Below are 23,976 nucleotides of genomic sequence, written 5' to 3'. Positions count from 1 at the left end.
TGGCTTCAACATCTTTCCTGTAATGAGGTGACCAGAACTGCGCGCAGTACTCCAAGTGGGGTCTAACCAGGGTCCTATAAAGCTGCAGCATTATCTCCCGACTCCTAAACTCAATCCCTCGATTAATGAAGGCTAGTACGCCGTACGCCTTCTTGACCGCATCCTCCACCTGCGAGGCCGATTTAAGAGTCCTATGGACCCGGACCCCAAGGTCCTTCTGATCCTCTACACTGCTAAGAATGGTACCCTTCATATTATACTGCTGCTTCATCCCATTGGATCTGCCAAAATGGATCACAACACACTTATCCGGGTTGAAGTCCATCTGCCACTTCTCTGCCCAGTCTTGCATTCTATCTATGTCCCGCTGCAACTTCTGACATCCCTCCAAACTATCCACAACACCACCTACCTTGGTGTCGTCAGCAAACTTACCAACCCATCCCTCCACTTCCTCATCCAGGTCATTTATGAAAATGACAAACAGCAAGGGTCCAAGAACAGATCCCTGGGGCACTCCACTGGTCACTGACCTCCATGCAGAGAAAGACCCCTCCACAGCCACTCTCTGCCTTCTGCAGGCAAGCCAGTTCTGGATCCACAAGGCAACAGCCCCTTGGATCCCATGCCCTCTCACTTTCTCAAGAAGTCTTGCATGGGGGACCTTATCGAACGCCTTGCTGAAGTCCATATAGACCACATCCACCGCTCTTCCTTCGTCAATGTGTTTGGTCACATTTTCAAAGAACTCAACCAGGCTCGTAAGGCACGACCTGCCCTTGACAAAGCCGTGCTGACTGCTTTTGATCATACTAAACTTCTCTAGATGATCATAAATCCTGTCTCTCAGGATCCTCTCCATCAACTTACCAACCACTGAGGTTAGACTCACCGGTCGGTAATTTCCCGGGCTGTCCCTGTTCCCTTTCTTGAATATAGGGACCACATCTGCAATCCTCCAATCCTCCGGAACCTCTCCCGTCTCCATCGACGATGCAAAGATCATCGCCAAAGGCTCCGCAATCTCCTCCCTCGCCTCCCACAGTAACCTGGGGTACATCCCATCCGGTCCCGGCGACTTACCAACCTTGATGCCATTCAATAGTTCCAACACATCCTCTTTCTTTATGTCCACATGCTCGATCCTTTCTGTCCACCGCAAACCAGCAGTACAACCACCCAGATCCCTTTCCACCGTGAATACCGAGGTAAAATATTCATTAAGCACCTCCGCCATTTCTAACGGTTCCGCACAAACTTTTCCCCCTTCACCTTTTAAGGGTCCTATGCCTTCACATCTCATCCTTTTACTCTTGACATATAAACAGAAGATTTATTACCAGTTGATAGATTTGTTTACTAGACTGTCACTGGGGCTAAAAGCAGCCAAAGAGTTTATTCTGGAGCTTCTAAAATGCAAGAAGATTATATCACATGATGCATGCCTTTGCACTGAGTAACTAAGACATAGTAATAAGAGCCTAGGACATAGGGGCAGGAATAGGTCATGCAGCCCCTGAGTCTGCTCCACTATTCATGCCCATATTTCCTGATTCCCTTAATGTCTAAGAGTTTTTGATGGAGAATTGTGTGTTTGATTTCTAAGCTAGATTTTGTACCAGTAATGTTGATGAGTGTCCACTGTAACTCAGTTGAACCTCAAGGTTCCAGGTTCAAATCCCATTCTAGGATGTGAGTGTTTAAAAAAAAATGACAGTTGCCACTCCAATGCAATACAGAGGCAGCACTGTGCTGTTGGAAGTGCCGTCTTTCAGTTGAAACTTTAAACCAAAATGCCACCAGCCTGTTCAGTTTTTTTTATTCATTCATGGGATCTGGGCATCGCTGACTAGGCCAGCATTTATTGCTAATCCCTACTTGTCCTCAAAAAGGTGGCGGTGAGCTGCCTTCTTGAACTGCTGCAGCCCATGAGGAGTGAGTATGCACAGTACTGTTAGGAAGGGAATTCCAGGATTTTGATCCAACGGGAGTAAGGGAATGACAATATATTTCCAAGTCAGGATGGTGTGTGATTTGGAGGGAAACTTCCATATGGTGGTGTTCCCATGTGTCTGCTGTCCTTGGCTTCTTGTTGATATTGGCTGTGGGTTTGAAATGTGCTGTCGAAAGAGCTTTGATGAGTTCCTGCAATGCATCTTGAAGGTGGTACACACTGCTGCGATGGTACATTATAGATGGAAGGAGTGAATGTTTGTGGATGGGGTGCCAATCAAGCGAGTTGCTTTATCCTAGATGGTGTCAAGTTTCTTGAATGTTGTTGGAGCTGTACTCATCAAGGCAAGTGGAGAATATTCCATAACACTCCTGACTTGTGCCCTGTAGATAGTGGACAAGTTTTGGGGAACTGATCTGCTCTTGTAGCCACAGTATTTATATGGCTGGTCCAGTTCAGTTTCTGGCCAATGGTAATTCTAAGGATGTTGATACTGGAGGATTCAATGATGGGGGTAATACTATTGAACATCAAGAGCCTATGGTTGGATTCTCTCTTGCTGGAGATGGTCATTGTGGCATTTCAATGATGGGAAAGTTGTGTGGTGGATGGAAAGATCCCATGGCATTATTTCAGTGAAGAACAGGGGAATTATCCTGGTGTCCTGGCCAGTATCTGTCTGTCAATCAATGTTGCACTATCACAGATTACCTGGTCATTATCACTTTGCTAACCACATTCGTAAATGTTGGCAGATGTTAGTAAATGTTAGTCTGTGATGCCAACACAACCATAGCAGAAACAAATTGTAATAGATTCAGTTCTCTACCGTAATGATTAATTTGTTACTGAATCGGTTTATAAGCTGGAGGTTTTTTTTTGTTTACATATTCAAATATAGATCACAATGTAATGCCTTATGCAAAGGCCTTTCTCCCTAATTTGACCTGCTGCCATTATTGTCCCTACACCCAGAACCTAACTATAGTGGAACCTATTATGCTCAAACTAAAGGTCTTCCAATGGTTTGAAAGAAAAATTGACTTCTCCAAACTCTCAGATTCAATCCTTACACTGCAGCTGTGAACTTAAATGGGGTCAGGGTTTCCAGCCTTTAGCAACATCAGCAACCCTTGCTGTGCTTGTAAACGGCAAGATGAAAATCAGACTCAGTTTTAAAATGTTCTCTGCAGTTAATCTGCCCTCTAATAACTTGTCATCAATGTCCACAGATGACAATGGAATAACAAGCACCCTTGGCGCCCTACCCAGCCAACTGCTTCAAAAATGGAATAAACTGAACAGTGAGAACAAAACTCGTTTCTATTGCACAATTGCTTTTTAATCCGTGAAAAATGCATGAGCTGTTCAGTGGTTTAAAATGGATGCTTGAGGAATTGGGTGACTCAATATTTTATTGACAATGTCTGTCTCATTGCGTTGGAGTACATTGGATTAGTGACCCATGATATAAATAATTTCATTCTCCTCACCTCTGAACAAGATGAAACGGGGTCTCCTTGAGCTCTTGGGTGGAACCAGACAGCACTGACAACATTGAACATGAACCAATTTGCAAAGCTTAATTTGAAATATTTGACATTGTCAGCCTTGCAGATTTTGTGGCATGGGCTTGCAAGAGAGGATGAAGTATCATTTGGAACAGACTGTGATCAGGAGGAATCCCTAACTTGCAGTCAAGGGTCACAATGTTATTTCACCCTGAGCAATGACTCAGGGTTAAATAACAATGTGAGGAACATTCTTTTAGCTCTGCCACAAAGCAACACTGTGGGCTTACTGCCAATGTCTTTAAAGAAATCCTCTCCCCCTCTTTAATGCCAGAACTGAATTGGTGAGCTGTGAATTCATACTGAAAATGAGCCTGTGGGAATGTGATTTGCTAAGAGTCACATTTTAAGATTCGGAGGGTTGTAAGTGGTCCTTGGTTCCATTCCAGGTACCTATGAGCTAAATTGTGTAAAAACAAGTAGTTCCCAGTCAATCCTTGCTGATCCCTGGTGCATTGGAGCACTCGGAATAACCTCACCATTACCTCAGCTAAATCACTATACAGTATTACCAACAGTAACCTTAGACTGATCTGGAATGCTCCCAGCTCTATTAAAGCTAAACTTGTTCCAACAAGTTATTCTGTTGCAGCTAGGCCACAACTTTGCTCCACACATACGACTCGGTCAAAGAATTCAAAGTTAAGCTGTTTTTAAAAAAATACATTTTTCATAATTTAATAAATGTACTCTGAGGCTACTTCTTTTAAAAATGCATTTTATATTGAACAAGGAGGCAATTGATTCCCAAAGATCCAATTAGCCAAATGTAGCATAGCACTATTTAGGCCGTAAATCTCCAATCTTGCACGCCCTGCTACCGTAGCCAGCAAGAATGGAGAATTTGGCGCTCAGCCAAATCTCCGTTCACTGCGGCAGAACCGGAAAATCCTGGTTGCGGGCAAGGTTTGAAAAGCCAGCGATCAATTTGATAAGGCTCTTGTCCAGGATCATGGGACATTTTATTATGTTAATGGTAAGTTATTGCTGTTGTACATTGTGCCCCCCTTGGCCTGGTTAAGAATTCTTGGCACTTAAACACAGGCACATACCATGCAGACATTAAACAAGCCGGTTTCAGAACTCGAAATAAAAACCATTCTGAGTGAACAATCTTGCATATACTACTTTGTTCCTCAATATATTGCCAGGAAGATGCTGGGATAAATCTATATACATTGTAGAGGAGATGAGAGATTTAGGAAGGCCTAGTCAGCGGAAGTAAAAGTTATAATAACATCAAATTCGTATCCTATGGCATAATGCCTGGGAAACAGGGTCAGTGAAGAATATGAGATTCCATCTGTTCCAACATGCAGAACAGTAGCACTGACCAAATTCCTATGCTGAGTTCCATTCACATTAAGAAGTCTCACAACACCAGGTTAAAGTCCAACAGGTCCAACAAGTCAATCAGTTCCATTCATCCAACTCAGGAATAAAAATGTGTGATTAGTGCATTAGAAAATAAAATTAAACATTATTTTTATGCTTTGCTTACTAGTCCACCCTGAAGTGATTTGCCACCATGCAATAGACAGAGTGGAAAGAGGATAATAGACCAGAGATCTGAGTGTCAGGTCTGGTGTCAGGTTGCACATTTAGCAGCACCTCAGTGTTTGAAGGTTATTGGCTTGTGCCCAGCCCCAGGATTTGAGCTGTAATCTGTGCTAACGCTGTAGTTGCTGCCCCTGTTATTGAAACTCAGCTACCTGATTAAGAATCGTCTTGTAACTAAATACTGGTGTTGAGCTCACCGGCAACAGTCACTGTACTCAACTTAGTTATTTAGCAGATCAAGTTTCCATTTGCTGACTTTCAGATGTGAAATTTTGTGCAGGGTGAAACCCTTTATATTTTGACTCGGCCACAAGTCAAATCGGTGAGAAACCTAGACCTGCAATCCATTGTACATAATAGTTTAAGGATGGTGATGACGATTTTGGGCTGCATACTCTGGACTTAGACCAGAGCGATGTTACAACTTAACTCCCATACAAAAGCCATGGTTGGTTTAAGTATTTGAGTACTGTGGTTAAAGAAAGTGTCGTTCACAGCCTAAGGGTTTCCCAAAGCAATTTGCAGCCAATGAAGTGCTTTTGATATGCAGGCAATTTGCACACAGCAATCAGATAATCTGTTTTACTAACGCTGATTTGGAGGTTACTGCTGGCAGAAGACAGCGTTCGATAAGGGCCCCCATGCTAGGCTTCTAGAAAAAGTGAGAGGGCATGGGATCCAAGGGGCTGCTGTCCTGTGGATCCAGAACTGGCTTGCCCAAAGAATGTGGAGATGCCGGCGTTGGACTGGGGTGAACACAATAAGAGTTTTAACAACACCAGGTTAAAGTCCAACAGGTTTATTTGGTAGCAAACACCATTAGCTTTCGGAGCACTGCTCCTTCGTCAGATGGACTGGAAATGCACATTTCCACTCCATCTGACGAAGGAGCAGCGCTCCGAAAGCTAATGGTGTTTGCTACCAAATAAACCTGTTGGACTTTAACCTGGTGTTGCCCAAAGGAGGCAGAGAGTGGGTATAGATGGGTCTTTTTCTAAATGGAGGTCGGTCACCAATGGTGTGCCCCAGGGATCTGTTCTGGGACCCTTGCTGTTTGTCATTTTCATAAATGACCTGGATGAGGAAGCGGAGGGATGGGTTGGTAAGTTTGCTGACGACACGAAGGTTGGTGGGGTTGTGGATAGTCTGGAGGGATGTCAGAAGTTACAGAGGGACATAAATAGGATGCAAGACTGGGTGGAGAAGTGGCAGATGGACTTCAACCAGATAAATGCCTAGTGGTCCATTTTGGCAGGTCAAATGGGATGAAGGAGTACAATATAAAGGGAAAGACTCTTAGTACGGTAGAGGATCAGAAGGACCTTGGGGTCCGGGTCCATAGGACTCTAAAATCGACCCCGCAGGTGGAGGAGGTGGTTAAGAAGGCGTATGGTGTGCTGGCCTTTATCAATCGAGGGATTGAGTTTAGGAGTCCGGGGATAATGATGCAGCTGTATAAGACCCTCGTCAGGCCTCACTTGGAGTACTGTGCTCAGTTCTGGTCGCCTCATTACAGGAAGGATGTGGAAAAGATTGAAAGGGTGCAGAGGAGATTTACAAGGATGTTGCTTAGATTGAGTGGCATGCCTTATGAGGATAGGCTGAGGGAGCTCGGTCTTTTCTCCTTGCAGAGACGTTGGATGAGAGGAGACCTAATAGGGGTATATAAGATGTTGAAAGGCATAGATGGGGTGGACTCTCAGAGGCTTTTTCCCAGGGTGGAAATGGCTGCTACGAGAGGACACAGGTTTAAGATGCTGGGGGGTAGGTACAGGGGAGATGTTAGGGGGAAGTTTTTCACACAGAGGGTGGTGGGCGAGTGGAATCGGCTGCCGTTAGTGGTGGTGGAGGCAAACTCAATAGGGTCTTTTAAGAGACTCCTGGATGAGTACATGGGACTTAATAAGATGGAGGGTTATAGGTAGGCCTAAAAGGTAGGGATATGGTCAGCACAACTTGTGGGGCCGGAGGGCCTGTTTTGTGCTGTAGTTTTCCTATGTTTCTATGTTTCTGAAACCAGGGAAAGTACCCAGCTCTTCTTCTTCAAAGGAGCGCCATGGTATCTTTCACATCTACCTGAGCGGGAAAATGGGGCCTTAGTTTGACATCTTATTTGAAAGGCGGAACCGCCACCAGTACGATGTTCTTTCAGTACTGTATTGGGGACTAGCTTGGGTTTTGTGATCAATAACTCTGAAGTTAAATTTCTTCTCTGTACTCGGGGGGTGAATTGAAGAAGTCCCAGATTTTGGACCATAAACCTGTATCTAATCTCAGCATCAGCGTGAATACAAAGATGGCCAGCGAGCTGCCGTCCACCATGATCCAATCTACAATCTTGCACACATGGTGATCCTCGACATTCACATCAGCCTTCGGGTTTCAGCCAGTCACAGTTCCTTGACTTCCTGGGCAGTCCTCTGGTCCATGATGAGGAGGCGATGCCGCGTGCTTGGCTGGACTTTCATTAACAAGGCAGGAAATGAATCGGGAGATTTCATGACTCTGCAGACACATCCCCATATAAACAGCTTCTGTATGCACTTATTTCCATTCAAGGAGATGGGGCAGGATCGAGTTAGGTCTGCTGACCCCAGACGTAGTTTGGTACTGGCCATAAATGCATGGGAGTGCTGAAGTAAACTAGTTATCAGTATCTGACTGATCTCCAATGCCCACAAATGAATTAGTTCTGCTGGTGTCTGTTGACAGGCTGAAGCAGAGTGCTAGCTTTGATTGATTGACATCTTTATGAGGTTATAGTATGTATTTTCTTTGTTATACTATTTCAATGCCTGGAAGTTTATTTGGACGAGATAAAGAGATGCAAAATGGGGTAAAGCTTCTATTAATTAAACTATGAATGCTAGTGCTTGATTTTATAAAGATGGAACAGCAGCAGTTCTTTTTCAAACCAGATTTCTGAATTGGTGTTTTTTTTTTCACGAGCATTTTAAGACATGCCATTGTATCAAACCAATGTTAATACAATAACACTGTGCATATTCGGTTCAGTGGGCATAGAGGATGCAGGGGGTATGGAAGATATGAGGGGCATGGAGCTTGAGTTTAATGAAAGGTATATAGAAAGGGAATGAGTGAGCATGGAGGACATAGAGGGGCACGCAGATTGCATGGGCATAATAGAAGGCATATGGATGGGGAATGGGAGATATGAGGGGGCATGGGTAAGAACTTTTGAATTTATCTTCCAAAAAGATTTTTAATCCAGACTATGGTTCCTAACTCCCATGTGGGGCTGTGAAACATGATTCCTCAGTAAGCTGACATGACTGCACAAAAATTAGGGTTAGTATGACTATCCTTGCAATGGAATGGGCCAGGTCTGGAGTACTGGGTGTGGGCTCACTAAGTTGCATATAATTTTACTTCTACCTATTTTCTCCCGATAATATAATACCTTCAGATTAAAACTTGGTTTGAGAATCCTTATGACTGTTGTCAGCAATGACTCGATTGGTTGAATTCTTCCTTCTAATTTCAATGGTTTTGTTGAATCCCAAACTGAAAAATCAGGCCTGGCTCGCACCATTACTGCAGGCCACAAAAATTGCCAGCACCGGGAATCCAGGAATCTGGTCTTGCCTGCCATTTTCATCTGGAGTCAGCCCAGTTCCCTGAAAATCTTTGTTTTGAGATTCGACCACAACCAACGGAATCAGAGGGGCATTCATCCAACCAAGCCACAGCTGACAACAGTCATAAGGCTTCTCAAACTAAATTTTAATCCGAAGATACTTTATTTGGCGGATAACACAGGAAGAAGTAAAATTTAAAGTCATAATTTATGCAACTTATATCCACTGAAGCAAAATTTTGTCTTAAAATTCAAGTATTTTTAAAATTCCAAAATTTCTATTTACAGTGATTAAAAATATGTAGCCCAATTTTTTTTTTCTTTAAATAGTAACAACCACCGTTCCCTTCATTCAACCTTTCCATCAGGAAATCCTTGGTTGTGGTGATTGGATAAATAAACCTTGTTGAATGGACAGCTTGAAGAGCCCTCATCATGAGAGCGCCAAAGTCAACCTGAACCAGAGCAACCAGAACTACAGATAGGGTTTCATAATTATTTCCCACCTCAGCTCTCAAAGTGAGGGATCAGCACAGAAATAACAGCACACTCTTTAATCAGTATGCCGTTAACTAGTGGCTCATATCTGAGACATCTGAGGAATTTAACCCTCGATGCACACAAAACACCAAGTGGGATCAAGCCCAAAGTCTTCAGGATACTTTTCCTTTGTCAGCGAGGCATTGTAGAAAATCAGACTTGAAGCGCTAAACCATAGCCCAAAGCAAGGAACAAAGTTGCTTCAAGTAGCATCTCCTACACTCAATAAACTGTGCGCCCAACCTCAAAACTAACGATTTACTGCCCTACCGCCATGGTTCATTTTGCTTGGCTCATCTTGCTTCAGCCTTTAGAAAGTACAGACATTTGTAGAATTTACTCCATCCAGTTCAGACAAGCTACCGCATTCTTTCACTTCAGAAATATCCAGCATTCCAAAACTAACAGGACAGACATAAACAAAGTACACAGTCATGTCCACTGCAGCAGCATTTACTGAGAACTGTTTTGTGAATAGATCAAAGTACACTGCTTGCATTGTTCACCATAACGCTAATGAATATACTGAGCTGATACCACCTGCCACATCCAACATTATAATTACTACATTTAAAGACAAGACCGGTTTTGTGTGATGAATTCCCAAGTTCCAACATACTGTGGGAGTTCTGTTCAGTTGTCTCTGTACTGTAGCACTATTAATACATTATAACCCAAGACCGGAATTTTACCACCTCTCAGGGCAATAAATCGTTAGTTTTGAGGTTGAAAACACTGTTTACTGAGTGTGGGAGATGCTACTTAAAGCATGGTCATAAAATACTGCCCATATCTTTGCTACGTTATTTTCCTTTCGGTAAAAAAAGTCCACTTCAGTAAAGGAACTTTTGCTGTACCTCAGCAGTGAGACAAGCATATTGTTCTTGTCCAAAAACAACTTGTGATCATATAGTGCCTTTATACAGAAAGAAAATCTTTAAACACCTCATGGAAGCATAATTAGACAAAGAAAATGGCTACCAAGTCAACAGATATTGTTTGAATTTAATTTGAGGATCAACACCAGATGACTTGTCTTTGAGGCTCTTTGGTATTTCTCCCATCTGACTCTGAAGTATTTCAGGATTCTAATCCTCAAACATAAACAGCAAGGAACTGGAGAGCCAAAAAATCTCTCAGGTATGATTTATTCTTCCTTCGAGTTTTAAAGTTTATTTATTAGTGTCACAAGTAGGCTTGTATTAACACTTGAATGAAGTTACTGTGAAAATCCCCTATTGTTCATGATCAATGTCTTTCTCTGGTTACAGGCAGACAGCAATCAAATCCAACTTTAAACAAATGGATTAATCATGGGAAAATACTTTGCATACCCGAGCTGGTGCTGAATCCCCTCATTACAGATGGTTCCCAAATGGAATTCAAGGTTAAGCAAGCTCATCTGTGAAATGAGGCCATCGCCAATGCTAACCCCGTTCCCCCCCCCCCCCCCCCCACCGCCGACTTCCCCCCAAATCTGCCACTGCAACCCCCGACCCTATTTAACTCTGACAGTGGATTTTAGTGCCAGGATTGTCCTTGACAGTTCTCTCAGTCAGTCAGTTATTGTAACTTGAGTGGAAAATATTGATGGGATATGGCACTGTGGCACAATGGTTAGCACTGCTGCCTCACAGTGTCAGGGACCTGTGTTCAATTCCGGCCTTGGGTCACTGTCTGTATGGAGTTTGCACATTTTCCCCGTGTCTGCGTGGGTTTCCTCCGGGTGCTCCGGTTTCCTCCCAGAGTCGAAGATGTGCAATTTAGGTTGATTGGCCATCCTAAATTGACCCTAGTGTCGGGGCATTAGTAGGGTAAATATGTGGGGTTACGGGACTAGGGCCTGGGTGGGATTGTGGTGGAGCAGACTCAATGGGCCGAATGGTCTCCTTCTGCATTAAAGGGATTCTACGGTTCTATGAATAGAGTTTGGACCAATCTTCTAAATACCAGTTAGGAGAACCATTCCCAGCCCCCTGCCCCCACCAAGGAGATTCCTGGTGAAGGGTTACAATCCTGAAGTTGATATGTAAATAGTTTCAGCCCAGTTACCCCACACTGGAGATTGCCAGATGCTGCTGTTTTCACAACCGAATATACTGTGGGCCATCAATACAAGGTAGTTAGTAATAAATCCAAAGAGGAATTCAGGAGAAATCCTTGATCCAGAGGGTACATAGAATGTGGAACTTGCTACAACATGGAGTAGCTGAGGCTTCATGGGAAGCTAGATACACACATGAAGGAGAAAGGAACAAAAGGTTTTGCTGATAGAATATGATGAAGAATGGTGGGAGAGGGCTCATATAAAGCTAAGCACCAGCATAAATCTTTTTGGTCAAATGTTTCTATGCTGTAAATACTATGTAATACTGTAAGTGCGGTTTTCTACAATTTGGATTCAGTGTTGCACAGAAGAGGTTGATGACAACATTGCCAGTAAGGCAGATAACATTTGTAAATTTAACCAAACGTCTAAGTAATTGGTTACCCCTTTTAGAGTTGATGCTGGGGTCATTTCAATTGCTGGTGCATTTAAGACTCACACAAACAGGCACACGCATGCCATGGCTCAGTATCGTCAACAGTTTGCATAGTATTTAAGCCCTAAGTGTGTGGTTAGAGTTTAGAAACATCAATGGAAATCAGCTCTACAAAACCCAAATATAACTGTGTGGGGATGCGCCTTTTCAGGCTTTGATGCATATGGCACCTCACATTATTAATTCAAACAGCAATAGGTCATGGACAATTGGGAGAACCCTCCAAAACATTTCTGGTGTTTAAATCTCAATAGAACCCCCTGCGCTACAGAACAAAGTGATAGTGATTTGCTGCAGTTCACTCAGAGAATCTGAATTACGTTTTTACATGCATGTTGTATCCTGGGACTATGAATTGTGATGGCAGAGGTTCCAACATTCTTTACATCATACGGCTGACCAGGAATCTCTCCTGTTCTTACCACCTGCCATTAACATGTTGGAAGGATTTGCAGGTCGGGACACAACCTGTTTTGGCCATGTTATGAATGCAGCAGAACAAAGAGCTGGGCCCAATTAAAGAGAAAATAAAATATACACAGAAAGTCCCATAAACCTTGTGCAGTAAATGGTCAGGAAGCAACTTCAGAACGTTGTGAATTCTCAACTTGTGATTGGTTTAAAGTTTTGATTGTGCCACGCATGCACATACTGGCCTCAAGCCAACTTCAGACCATGCTCTGGCCTGCAGCTCATTACAGTTCAGTGATCTGCCATGTATAAGGCCTAACAATCTAAATCAAGCAAGTGGCGCCAGCAACTCTGTGCTGTCCTCCCCACGATTCTCACTCTGCATGTCCTGTTGTGATGCTATAAGTTGTGGAAACTGGAATCATGGAAACAAATTCAACCTAACCCACCCCACTGTGAAGCAGATAGGACCGAGAACACTAAGTGTTAGACCCTGCCCATGAGCTACAAAATTCCAACTTCAATCCCTGCATTTATGGTCATTTTGTCAACTTTAAGTTGGGCAACTACAAGGGTACTGCTGAATTACATTTCCCAAGATCAATCCGGTTTCCTCCCACAGTCCAAAGATGTGCGGGTTAGGCTGATTGGCCATGCTAAAAATTGCCCCTTAGTGTCCTGAGATGCGTAGGTTAGAGGGATTAGCAGGTAAAATGTGTAGGGATATGGGGGTAGGGCCTGGGTGGGATTGTGGTCGCTGCAGACTTGATGGGCCAAATGGCCTCTTTCTGCACTATAGGGATTCTATGATTCTATGAATCAGGAAACACCATTTGTAAGCAATGCAGTCCATCTCTTTCTATGCAGTCTGTCACTTTCATACAGCACTGAGAGTGCCACACTATTGAAAGTGCAATCAACAACAATTTGTATCTATCCAATGTCTTTAATGCAACAAAATATCCCAATTTACTGTGATGTTCTCTTCAAAAAAGCAAAATACACAAATACGACACTGAGTATATAAAGGAAATATTAAGACTGATGACCAAAAAGTTGCTCAAAGAGATAGATTTCAAGGAGCTTACCATCCATCTACCCCAGCCTTGAATTTATTCAATAATGGAGCATTCACAACCCTCAGGGATATAAAGGTTGAAAGTCCATGGAGTGGCAATCAGCATCAGATTGCCATGCTGCTCCTGGTTTCTTACTTGGAGATCCAGTCACTCCTTTATTGCCTGACTCTCCGACTCAGGCCGGGCAAGAACTGTCTAGTTTAACTTTATTTATTAGTGTCATAAGCAGGCTTACATTAACACTGCAATGAGGTTACTGTGAAAATCCTCTAGCTGCCGCACTCCGGCACCTGTTCGGGTACACTGAGGGAGAATTTAGCGTGGCCAATGCACCTAACCAGCACGTCTTTCGGCCTGTGGGAGGAAACCGGAGCACACAGAGGAAACCCATGCAGACACGGGGAGAACGTGCAGACTCCGCACAGACAGTGACCCAACCCGGGAATCGAACCCAGGTCCTGGGGCTGTGAGGCAGCAGTGCTAACCACTGTGCCACCGTGCTGCTCTTTCAACGGGTTTCTGAGGCTGTTGAGGGCTGGAGGAGTTAAGGAAGCCAGGCCCTCCTTTTTAATGGCACTGGCTGTCAAAATGCATGCAAGTTTAAAGGTCCCGCCACTTTCAGAAGCCAGGGAGAAACTGGGTTTGTAAGTTAACTGGATTGGATTGGAGGGTGGTGTGGGGGCAGGAGAGGCACTTGGTTGGAGAGGGATCAGTATTGGGTGGTTGCGTGCTAAGGGTGGTGGTGGGTATTTGGGTGGTCAGTGAGAGTTGGATGATCAGACAGTTGGTGAGGGGAAAAGTCGAGTGGTCAGAGGGGGTGGGTGGTCAGTGGGTTGGGGGGGGGTGGGAATTGGGTGGTCAGTGGGTTGAGGGGGTGGGAGTTGGGTGATCAGTGAGGGTTGGATGGTCAGTGGGGAGGGGAAAGTTGAGTGGTCAGTGGGGGTCTGAACCTTCCACAGTCCAAAGTTTATGATTCTTATTATACTTTCAGATGGTTCGACAGCGCAATTGCCCAATGAAAGCTTGAAGTATGACTGTGCAATCCTTACCTGGGGACTTATCGGGGGCAAGGATTGGGGGATCCCCAGTACATTTTTGGGGTACCCCCAGTTATGACTACACCCCGGAGCCCGGACCTTATCACCAAAATTCCAAAGATTCACAACACTTTGACTGAAAAAATTTCTCCTCATCTCAGTTCTAAATAATCAAATCCTTATCCTGACTCTATCCTCCCATGTTCAAGATTTTCTCAGCCAGGGAAAGCAACCTCTCAGGGACCTTGTCATCTCTCCTGAATCCTCTGTGTTTCAAAAAGATCACCTCTCAAAATTTTTAACTCCAGAAAATATAGGCCCAACTTATTTAGCCCCTTATCATGGGAAAACCATCACATCCCAAGAACCAGCCTAGTGTTCCTGCACTACATCACCTCCAAGACAAGGATATTCTTCCTTCGGTATACAGTTGCAAACAGTTCCCCAGGTATGGTCTCACCGAAGCCACATACAATTGGAGCAAGACCTTTTCATTCTTGTATTCCAAACCGCTTGCAATAAAAGCTAACATGCCATTTGTCTTCCTAATTACGAGCTGTGCCTGAAGTTTAACTTCGTATTCCTTGTACAAGTATACCCAAGCTTCTCTGAACATTAACATTTAAAAGTTTCACGTGTTTGAAAAAAAATCTGCTTTTCTATTCTTCCTGCCAAAGTGAATTATAATACAATTACTATACAATTGGATAGTCAAAAGTTTTTTCGGAGGGTGGAAGAGTCAATTACTAGGGGGCATAGGTTTAAGATGCGAGGGACAAGGTTTAAAAGAGATGTACGAGGCAAGTTTTTTTTTAAACACAGAAGGTGGTGGGTGCCTGGAACCCACTGCCGGGGAAGTAGTGGAAGCGGCAATGATCGTGACTTTTAAGAGGCGTCTGGGCAAATACATGAATAGAATGGGAATAGAGGAATATGGTCCCCAGAGGGGTAGGGGGTTTTAGTTCAGACAGGCAGCATGGTCATTGCAGGCTTGGAGGGCCGAAGGGCCCACTCCTGTGCAGTAATTTTCTTTATCCTTTGTTTTTTGTGAATAACCTCACACTTCCCCACATTATACTGCATCTGCCACCTTGCTACCCACTCATTTAACCTGATTATATCTCAATGCAGCCTGTGTCCACCTCATTGTTCACATTCCCACCCAGCTTTGGAAATAGGTGGTCTTCATGATGGCAGAGATATGGACAGAAGCTCTCGCTCAGGTCAAATGTGACACATAGTTGCGGATAGTCTGCTCAAGTCTCCTAGAGTTGCCAGGAGAGAACAGTTATTATCTGGGGAGCAGAACTTGTCGTAGGGATTGAAGGCAATGGCTTCAGTCTTCATACTATTTATTAAGAAACTTCAGCTCATCTCGTGCTGAATGTCAGACAGTTAGTCTGACAATGAACAGTTGAAAGAGATGGTGGTGAGGTAGAGCTGGGTAGGATCAGCATACATGTGCAAACTGAAGAGTTTTCAGATGATACTGCCAAAGGGCAGCAATGCGAGGAAATAAGATATTAAACCGAGACATCATCTGTCCAAACAAGTGAATGTAAAAGATTCAAAGACACCATTTCAGAAGAGTTTGGGAGTGCTCTAGCACAACTATCCCTCAACCAATATCACCTGGGGAAGAACGAGATTATCTGGTCATCATCACATTGCTGTGCAACTTGCTGTGCACATACGGGCTGCCATTATTCTTTCATAGGATGTGGGTGTCGCTGGCCAGGCGAGCATTTCATGCCCATCCCTAATTGCCCTTGATAAGGTAGTGGTGAGCTGCCTTATTGAACTAAAGTGGACCATGTAGTGTAGTTGCACCCACTTACATTATAACAGTTACCACACTTCAAGAAAGTACCTTGTTGGTTGTAAAACCCATTCTGAGGAGGCTGTGAAGATGCTATATAAATACAAGTCTTACTTTTCCTTTTAAGAAGGACCAGGATGCTTTCAACAATTGGGAAATAGACAGAGGAGAAGGAATAATTTGCAAACTGCAACTACACACAAGAGTCTCCGGATTCCAATGATCTCAGTTAACTAATTACAGATGCCTTGAACTGAAATGTAACCTTCTAATTGCCCACATTTTGAGCTAAAACATGACTGCAGTTCCCAAAAGAGCTTTAGCGAGATTACAAAAATTACCTGACTGTGTTTTGGGAAGACTGGAACTTTTGTCTGAAGTTTGCTCAAAGCTGCAGGCAATCTGTTCAATCTTGCCTCTTCACCAAAATGAAAATCAGATCCACACCTCTTCAGTTTGAGACAGCCTACACTCAGCAAAGTCATAACCGTTCTACAGCAAACAGTGTCAGGGTTGCTATGTCTCAGTTTTCTTTATAAGGAGTGATTTCTTTTCAATGCCTCAAAATATTAGGCCACTTCTTTTATAGTCTCCTTCACTGCAGCGAACACCCACAGAGCATTTTGTTTTACTTAAGAGGTGTCCTAATACAGAAATGTTCCAGTAAACCATTTTATTTGGCATATATACACAGTAATGATAGAAGCTGCATCAAAACACATAGTAAGGTCTGAAATATTATGCATCCATGGCACTGTCTGGTGGCCCCACTGAGTCTAAAGAAAAGGCAGTGCTTCTCCTTATTAGGGTCAAGCTCTTCAGCTGATTGAATACCAGGAAGGGTAACCTGATACGGTTAACTTTGCACCTGCATTGTACCAAGTGAATAAAATGACAATATTGCCTTGGGACATGGGAAAGAAATAGCAGCCAGTAAAAACTGAGGGGCAAAGATTGTAATGCTGCAGGAACTAAGGATAATCTCTCAGCCTCTTGCCCTCTCTTATCTCAATAGTTTGCTTACTAGGGAGCATTCAGACCCACTCCATGGGCTTTGAGTGCATAATCTAAGCTGACCCCCAGTGCAATAATGAGGGAATGGCACACTAGATGTGCTTGTTGCTTTTTAGATGAGATAGGTGGACTTAAAATACCTCATGGCACTATCTGAAGAACAGCAGTGAGGTTCTCTCCAGTTTCCAAGCCAATAATTAACCTTCAACCAATTGCTATTCCTGGGACTTGCTGCGTGCAAATCGCCGGAGATAATTCCTACATTAGTACACATCAAAAGATATTTTGTCTTAGGTTGTGAGAGATGCTATGTGATGGCAAGTCTTCCTTTCACAGTGTCGCAGAATGGTTACTGTGCAGGAGGCCATTCAGCCTATCAACTCCGTGTTGACGCTCTGAAGGAACAATTCATCTATTGCCACTCTCCTGCCTTTGCCCCGGAGCCCTGCACATTCTTCTTTTTCAGATAATAATCCAATTTCCTCTCGATTGAACCTGCCTTCACTACAGTCTCAGACAGTGCATTCTAGATCTTAACCACTCGCTATGTGAACAAGTTTTTCCTCATGTCACCATCACTTCTTTTGCCAATTATCTTAAATCTGGGCCTTCTGGTTCTCAATCCTCATGGGAATCATTTTTCCCCCATCTACTCTGTCCAGACCCCTCATGATTTTGAATACTTCTATCAATTCTACACTCAACATCCACTTCTCAAAGAATAACAGTCCCAACTTCTCCAATCTACCTTCATAACTGAAGTTCCTCACTCTTGGAACCATTCTCATGAACCTTTTCTGCACTCTGTCCAATGCTTTCATAGAATCATAGAATCATAATAACCCTACAATGCAGAAGGAGGCCATTTGCCCATTAAGTCTGCAAAGACAACAATCCCACCCAGGCACTATCCCCGCAACCCCACATATTTGCTCCGCTAATCCCTTTAACCTATGCATCCCGGGACACTAAGGGGCAATTTAGCATGGCCAATCAACCTAACCCGCACATCTTGATTTGATTTATTATTGTCACATGTATTAGCATCCAGTGAAAAGTACTGTTTCTCGCGCACTATACAGAGAAAGCATACTGTTTATAGAGAAGGAAACGAGAGAGAGCAAAATGTAGTGTTACAGTCATAGTTAGGATGTAGAGAAAGATCAACTTAATGCAAGGTAAGTCCATTCAAAAGTCTGACAGCAGCAGGGAAGAAGCTGTTCTTGAGTTGGTTGGTACATGACCACAGACTTTTGTATCTTTTTCCTGACGGAAGAAGGTGGAACAATGTCCAGGGTGCGTGGAGTCTTTGGACTGTGGGAGGAAACCCATGCAGACACCACGCAGACAGTGACCCGAGGCTGGAATTGGACCTGGGTCCTAGCACTGTGAGGCAGCTTTCTAATATGAGATACCAAGAACTGGGCAAATACTCCAGTTGAAGTTGAACCAGTGTTCTATACAAGTGTAACATAACTTGCTTGCCTTTAGTACAATGTTTCAATCAATATTGTGCAGGATACTGTGTGCTTTATTAACTGCTCTCAATATGTCCAGCCACCTTCAGCCATTTCAGTTTTTATGCTCCTGCTCCTTCTTTAGAGTTGCACTCTTTTGTCTTCTTCCTTCCAGAAATTAATCACTTCACACTTTCTTTCATTTCTTATTGATAATCATTCTCTGTGGTTTTTTACAAGTTAAAACTCTCCCTGATTTAGAAGGAAGCTTATTAAATACATGACAGATATTCACAGTATTCCAGGACAGGGACGGGAAGGACCAAGGAGGGAACATGTAAAACAAAAATTGGTCATGGGGCAAAAGTGTTCTTCTGCAAGTTTGTTAGGCTGTTTCAGAAGGTTGGGAATGAGATTTCTGGGGGGAAATCCCAGAAACTATGGGCAGAGCTGCTGGTCAGAGTTCCCTGTATCCTGCAATAGGCTGTTTAAATAAAAAATCTAGATTAATAGACTGGATACTGACACAGTTGAAAGGGCTAACTGAACAGGCAAAATATTCCAGCTACTTTAACAGGGGCTGTCTGAGCAGATTGTGTTATTTGGGCCAAGGGAAGTTCTGCGCAACCACTCCTTCTATACTCAAGCAAAAATATATTTGAAATTACTGATGATGCTAAACATATCTTTCATTCAATGGCAGTATTTGGTAACTTCAGATAATTTTAAAAGGTGGGGAAGCAACTTGGAAGTGGGCAAAGGATAGGTTAGTGTGACTAACTAGGATTGCTCATAGAGAGTAGGGACTGGTCAGTCCAAATTGCCTCCTGTGCTGTATGACTGCACTATCACTCTCTGACTTTAATCATATCTCTGAGCCAGAATTTCCAGGTTCAAGTCCCATTCCAGGACTTGGAAGGCTGCACAGTTTGTGTTCATAGCACAGACAAACAGATTGAGTATCAACCTGCAAATTCTTCCAATAATCCTGATGGAAGCAGAGTGGGCAGGAGTGTCACCTGGACAGCCAGGACCTGCAGCGGGCAATGGCAAACCACTACAATACCTTGCCAAAGATAAGAATGGGCCAACACATGCAAATCCATACACCCTCTGAGGGCACATGGAGAGAGAGAGACAGAGAGAATTCAGCTCATTGGAACCCCGCCAACCAACAGGGCTGTTACTGTTTGTGGTCCAGAGTTGTGCCCACTCACAGCTGGAAGCAGCTGGAAGAGACGTTGTGGTAAAACCGTGTCTGTGTTTCACCTTTTCCTGGGGCCTGAAGTGACGAATTGGTGTGTGTGCTACAACGAAAAGGATTGCTAAAGTACTGAGGAGGTCAAAAACATCAACATTTCCACAGCAACAGTCGAAACATAAGTGTAACTAAACCCTTGTTAAAACTGGAATTGAATTTTCTGGTCCTTTTTCAAAAGCAAACAAGTATTGTATTCAGTGAGAAGAACATTAAACAGGTATTTCCATTGCCAGCAATGTTTACAAACTTATCACTTTGTAACTGAACATGGTAATGGGGGTGGGATTAAAGGGCAGCTCTCGAACATTCTGACAAAACATTGCTTATATAACAGTAGCGGGCACTCTTTCATTAACTTCAAGCACAACTCTGCGAGGTGCAGGCGGCAGAGCTTGGGAAGAGACAGCAGTGGGATTTCTAGAGGCTACAGATCTCCTGAAAACACATTGAACATAAGACGGAGGGGGGGGGGGGGGGGGCAAAGAACATGAGAGAGAGAGAGAAAGAGCTGCAGATGAGATCCATTCTCCGCGATCGGGTGTCTCTGCCTGATTTCTGATTGCTGTGGGAGATTTCAGGCTGAGATTTCAATCACCATCTCTCTCTCTCTCTCTGCAGGGATAAGACACCAGGACATCCCAGTCACCCCGCAACCCAAGAAATATCTTACCTCCAACAGGGTCTGGGGTCCCTCCTTGTTGATCCGCGGCAGTTCGTTGATCCTCACTCTTTCTCTCTCCCTGGCTTTTCTGCTTCTGATTTCCAGAATCTTGAAATCTCTCTCTGCTGCCACGTAGTGATCGGCCCCCGAAAGCCAAACGTCTCCTAAAGACACCACCCTCTCAATTCAGCCTTAGAGAACATTCCACTCCCAAGCAAGTAAGTGTGAAACTAGAGGGGTTCTTCTAGTTAATGGGAACCAGACTAAAGTTTGCAAATCTTATTCTATTATTCGATTCAGAGCGAATAATAGAATAATATTGTTTTCAAATAAGACTCCATCTATTCCCTTAGATTGGACGTGAAAATATTCTACAATACAATTGGGAAAAAAACACAGGGAAATGTTTTGATGTTAAGTGATCTCTCAGACCTCACATATGTTTTCCACCAAGATTGCCCTGAACCCATTAGAATTAAAAATAAAACTCAGTTTGTGTTATGGGGAAAGAAAGCTTCTCCAGACGCCCCCATTCCTTTTGTATCACTAGGAGAGTGCTTTGCATCACAGTGTGTCACTGGGAGAGCACTTTATTGTTTTACTGCTGTGTTTTAAAGGCAGAAATCAGGATGGCCCATTTGTTTTGATGCATTACGGTATCAGAAAGCTGTTCCATTCATTATCCTGGACTTTGAGTCGTGCATGAGTGCACGCTCCTTGTGAGAGACTAGGGTGTGGGGGAGAGGGAGAGAGCATTATTAGAGTAGTACATTAGAACTACACTTAGAGGAGGCAGTGACAATTCCTGACCTTTACTTACAGTTGGTGTGGTTGATGGAGTAAGAAATACCCTTAAATCAGAAAATGCTACAGATACTCAGCAGATGTAGCTTTCAGTTTGGGAGTGAGAAACTTGGGGTCGGAAACAACTTTGCTAAACTTAAATATGGGTAATTACAAAGGAATGAGGGCAGAGTTATCATAGAAATCATAGAAACCCTACAGCGCAGAAAGAGGCCATTTAGCCCATCGAGTCTGCACCGACCACAATCCCACCCAGGCCCTACCCCCATATCCCTACATATTTACCCGCTAACCCCTCTAACCTACGCATCCCAGGACACTAAGGGGCAATTATAGCATGGCCAATCAACCTAACCCGCACATCTTTGGACTGTGGGAGGAAACCGGAGCACCCGGAGAAAACCCACGCAGACACGAGGAGAATGTGCAAACTCCGCACAGACAGTGACCCGAGCCGGGAATCGAACCCAGGTCCCTGGAGCTGTGAAGCAGCAGTGCTAACCACTGTGCTACCGTGCCGCCCAGTTGGCTGGACTGGACTGGGTTAGGACAGCATGGTGGTACAGTGGTTAGCATTGCTGCCTCACTGTACCAGGGACCTGGGTTCAATTCCCGACTTGGTCACTGTCTATGCGCAGTCTGCATGTTCTCCTCGTATCTGCATGGTTTCCTCCAGGTACTCCAGCTTCCTCCCACAGTTTGAAAGACGTGCTGGTTAGGTACATTGGCCATGCTAAATTATCTCGCAATGTACCCAAACAGGTGCCAGAGTGTGGCGACTGGGGGAATTTCACAGTAACTTCATTGCAATGTTGATGTAAGGCTACTTGTGACAACAATAAATAATCAATATACAAATAAAAGGAGTTTAACAAAAAGACGGTTGTCAGCAATGGTAAATGTTTATGAAAATAGTTCATGACTCACAACAAAGATATATCCATCCCAGTGAGGAAGCGGGATTCTTGGAAGCAGATAAATCAATCATGGTTTATCAAGGAAGTTAAGGATAGTATTAAAGTGAAAGAAAAAGATGTACAGTGTGGCAAAGATTAATGGTAACCAGGGGGTTGGTAAAGTTTTACAAACCAACAAAAGATGACCAAAAAATAAAGAGGGATAAGGTAAACTATGATGGTAAACTAGCAAGCAATGCAAAAATGTAAGATCTTTAAATATACAGACAGGAAGAGAGAGGCCAAAGTGGACATAGGACATTTAGAGAATGAGACTGAGGAAATAATAAGGGGGGATCAAGAAATGGCAAAGGAGCTAAATAAATTCTTTGCCTCAGTCTTCATGGTAGATGACACTAATAACATTCCAAAAATATTAAAAAATAAAGGGGTAAAAGAGGGGGAGGAAATAAATACAATAATTATCACTAGAGAAAAGGTACTAGGGTAATTAATGGGGCAAAGGCCTATATGTCTCCTGGACTTGATGGGTTGCAACCTAGGATACTAAAGGAAGTAGCTACAAAAATAGTGGATGTACTGGTAGTAATCTTCCAAGTATCCTTAAATTCTAGAAAAGTCCCAGAGGATTGGAAAACTACCAATGTAACAACCTATTCAGAAAAGGAGGGAGACTAAAAACAGTTAACTATAGGCAAGTTAGGTTAACATCTGCCATTGCGAAAGTCTTGGAGTCCATTGGAAAGGATGTAATAGCAGATCATTTAGAAATGCATAATATAATCAACAAGCGTCAGCATGGCTTCATGAAGGGGAAATCATGGCTGACAAGTATATTAAAATTCTAATGAACAGGATAAATAAAGGGGAACCAGTAGATGCAATATATTTGGATTTCTAACATGTGTTTGATACAGTATCACACAAAAGACTAGGTGTATGTGTGCATAGATCCCTGAAAGTTGGGAATCAAGTAGATAAGGTTGTTAAGAAGGCATATGGTGTCTTGGCGTTTATTGGTAGGGGGATTGAATTTAGGAGTCGTAGCGTTATGTTGCAACTGTACACAACTCTGGTGCGGCCGCACTTGGAGTACTGTGTGCAGTTCTGGTCCCCACATTACAGGAAGGATGTGGAGGCTTTGGAGAGGGTGCAGAGGAGGTTTACCAGGATGTTGCCTGGTATGGAGGGGAGATCCTATGAGGAGAGGCTGAGGGATTTGGGATTGTTTTCGCTGGAAAGGCGGCGGCTAAGAGGAGATCTTATTGAAACATATAAGATGATTAGAGGTTTAGATAGGGTGGATAGTGATAGCCTTTTTCCTCTGATGGAGAAATCCAGCACGAGGGGGCATGGCTTTAAATTGAGGGGGGGTAGTTATAGAACCGATGTCAGGGGTAGGTTCTTTACCCAGAGGGTGGTGAGGGATTGGAATGCCCTGCCAGCATCAGTAGTAAATGCGCCTAGTTTGGGGGCGTTTAAGAGATCCGTAGATAGGTTCATGGACGAAAAGAAATTGGTTTAGGTTGGAGGGTCACAGTTTTTTTTTTTTTAACTGGTCGGTGCAACATCGTGGGCCGAAGGGCCTGTTCTGCGCTGTAATGTTCTATGTTCTATGTTCTACTACCAGATGTCTGGGGTCATATACAAACATGGATAGAGATTTGGCTAACTAATAGAAAGCAGAGATTTGGGATAAGAGGGGCATTTTCAGGATGGCAACTTTAAATTAGTGGAGTGCCACAGGGAT

At 43.5% G+C, this 23,976-nt stretch overlaps 1 protein-coding gene across 11 annotated transcripts in view; it reads right to left on the bottom strand.

Moving 5' to 3' along the window:
* Positions 1 to 20,654, bottom strand: part of p4ha2 (procollagen-proline, 2-oxoglutarate 4-dioxygenase (proline 4-hydroxylase), alpha polypeptide 2) — a 99,949-nt gene extending 79,295 nt beyond the window's left edge. For 10 of the 11 annotated variants that reach the window (XM_078230680.1, XM_078230685.1, XM_078230684.1 and 7 more), the window contains exon 1: positions 20,515 to 20,654. The gene's annotated coding sequence lies outside the window, so the exon portion shown is untranslated. The remainder of the gene's footprint in view (positions 1 to 20,514) is intronic. The other variant, XM_078230688.1, reaches the window with a different exon arrangement.
* Positions 20,655 to 23,976: the final 3,322 nt, after the last annotated feature.

The sequence above is a fragment of the Mustelus asterias genome, chromosome 16, assembly GCF_964213995.1.
Source record: "Mustelus asterias chromosome 16, sMusAst1.hap1.1, whole genome shotgun sequence".
NCBI classification, from domain to species: domain Eukaryota; kingdom Metazoa; phylum Chordata; class Chondrichthyes; order Carcharhiniformes; family Triakidae; genus Mustelus; species Mustelus asterias.
This window is presented reverse-complemented; position numbering and strand designations above follow the sequence as displayed.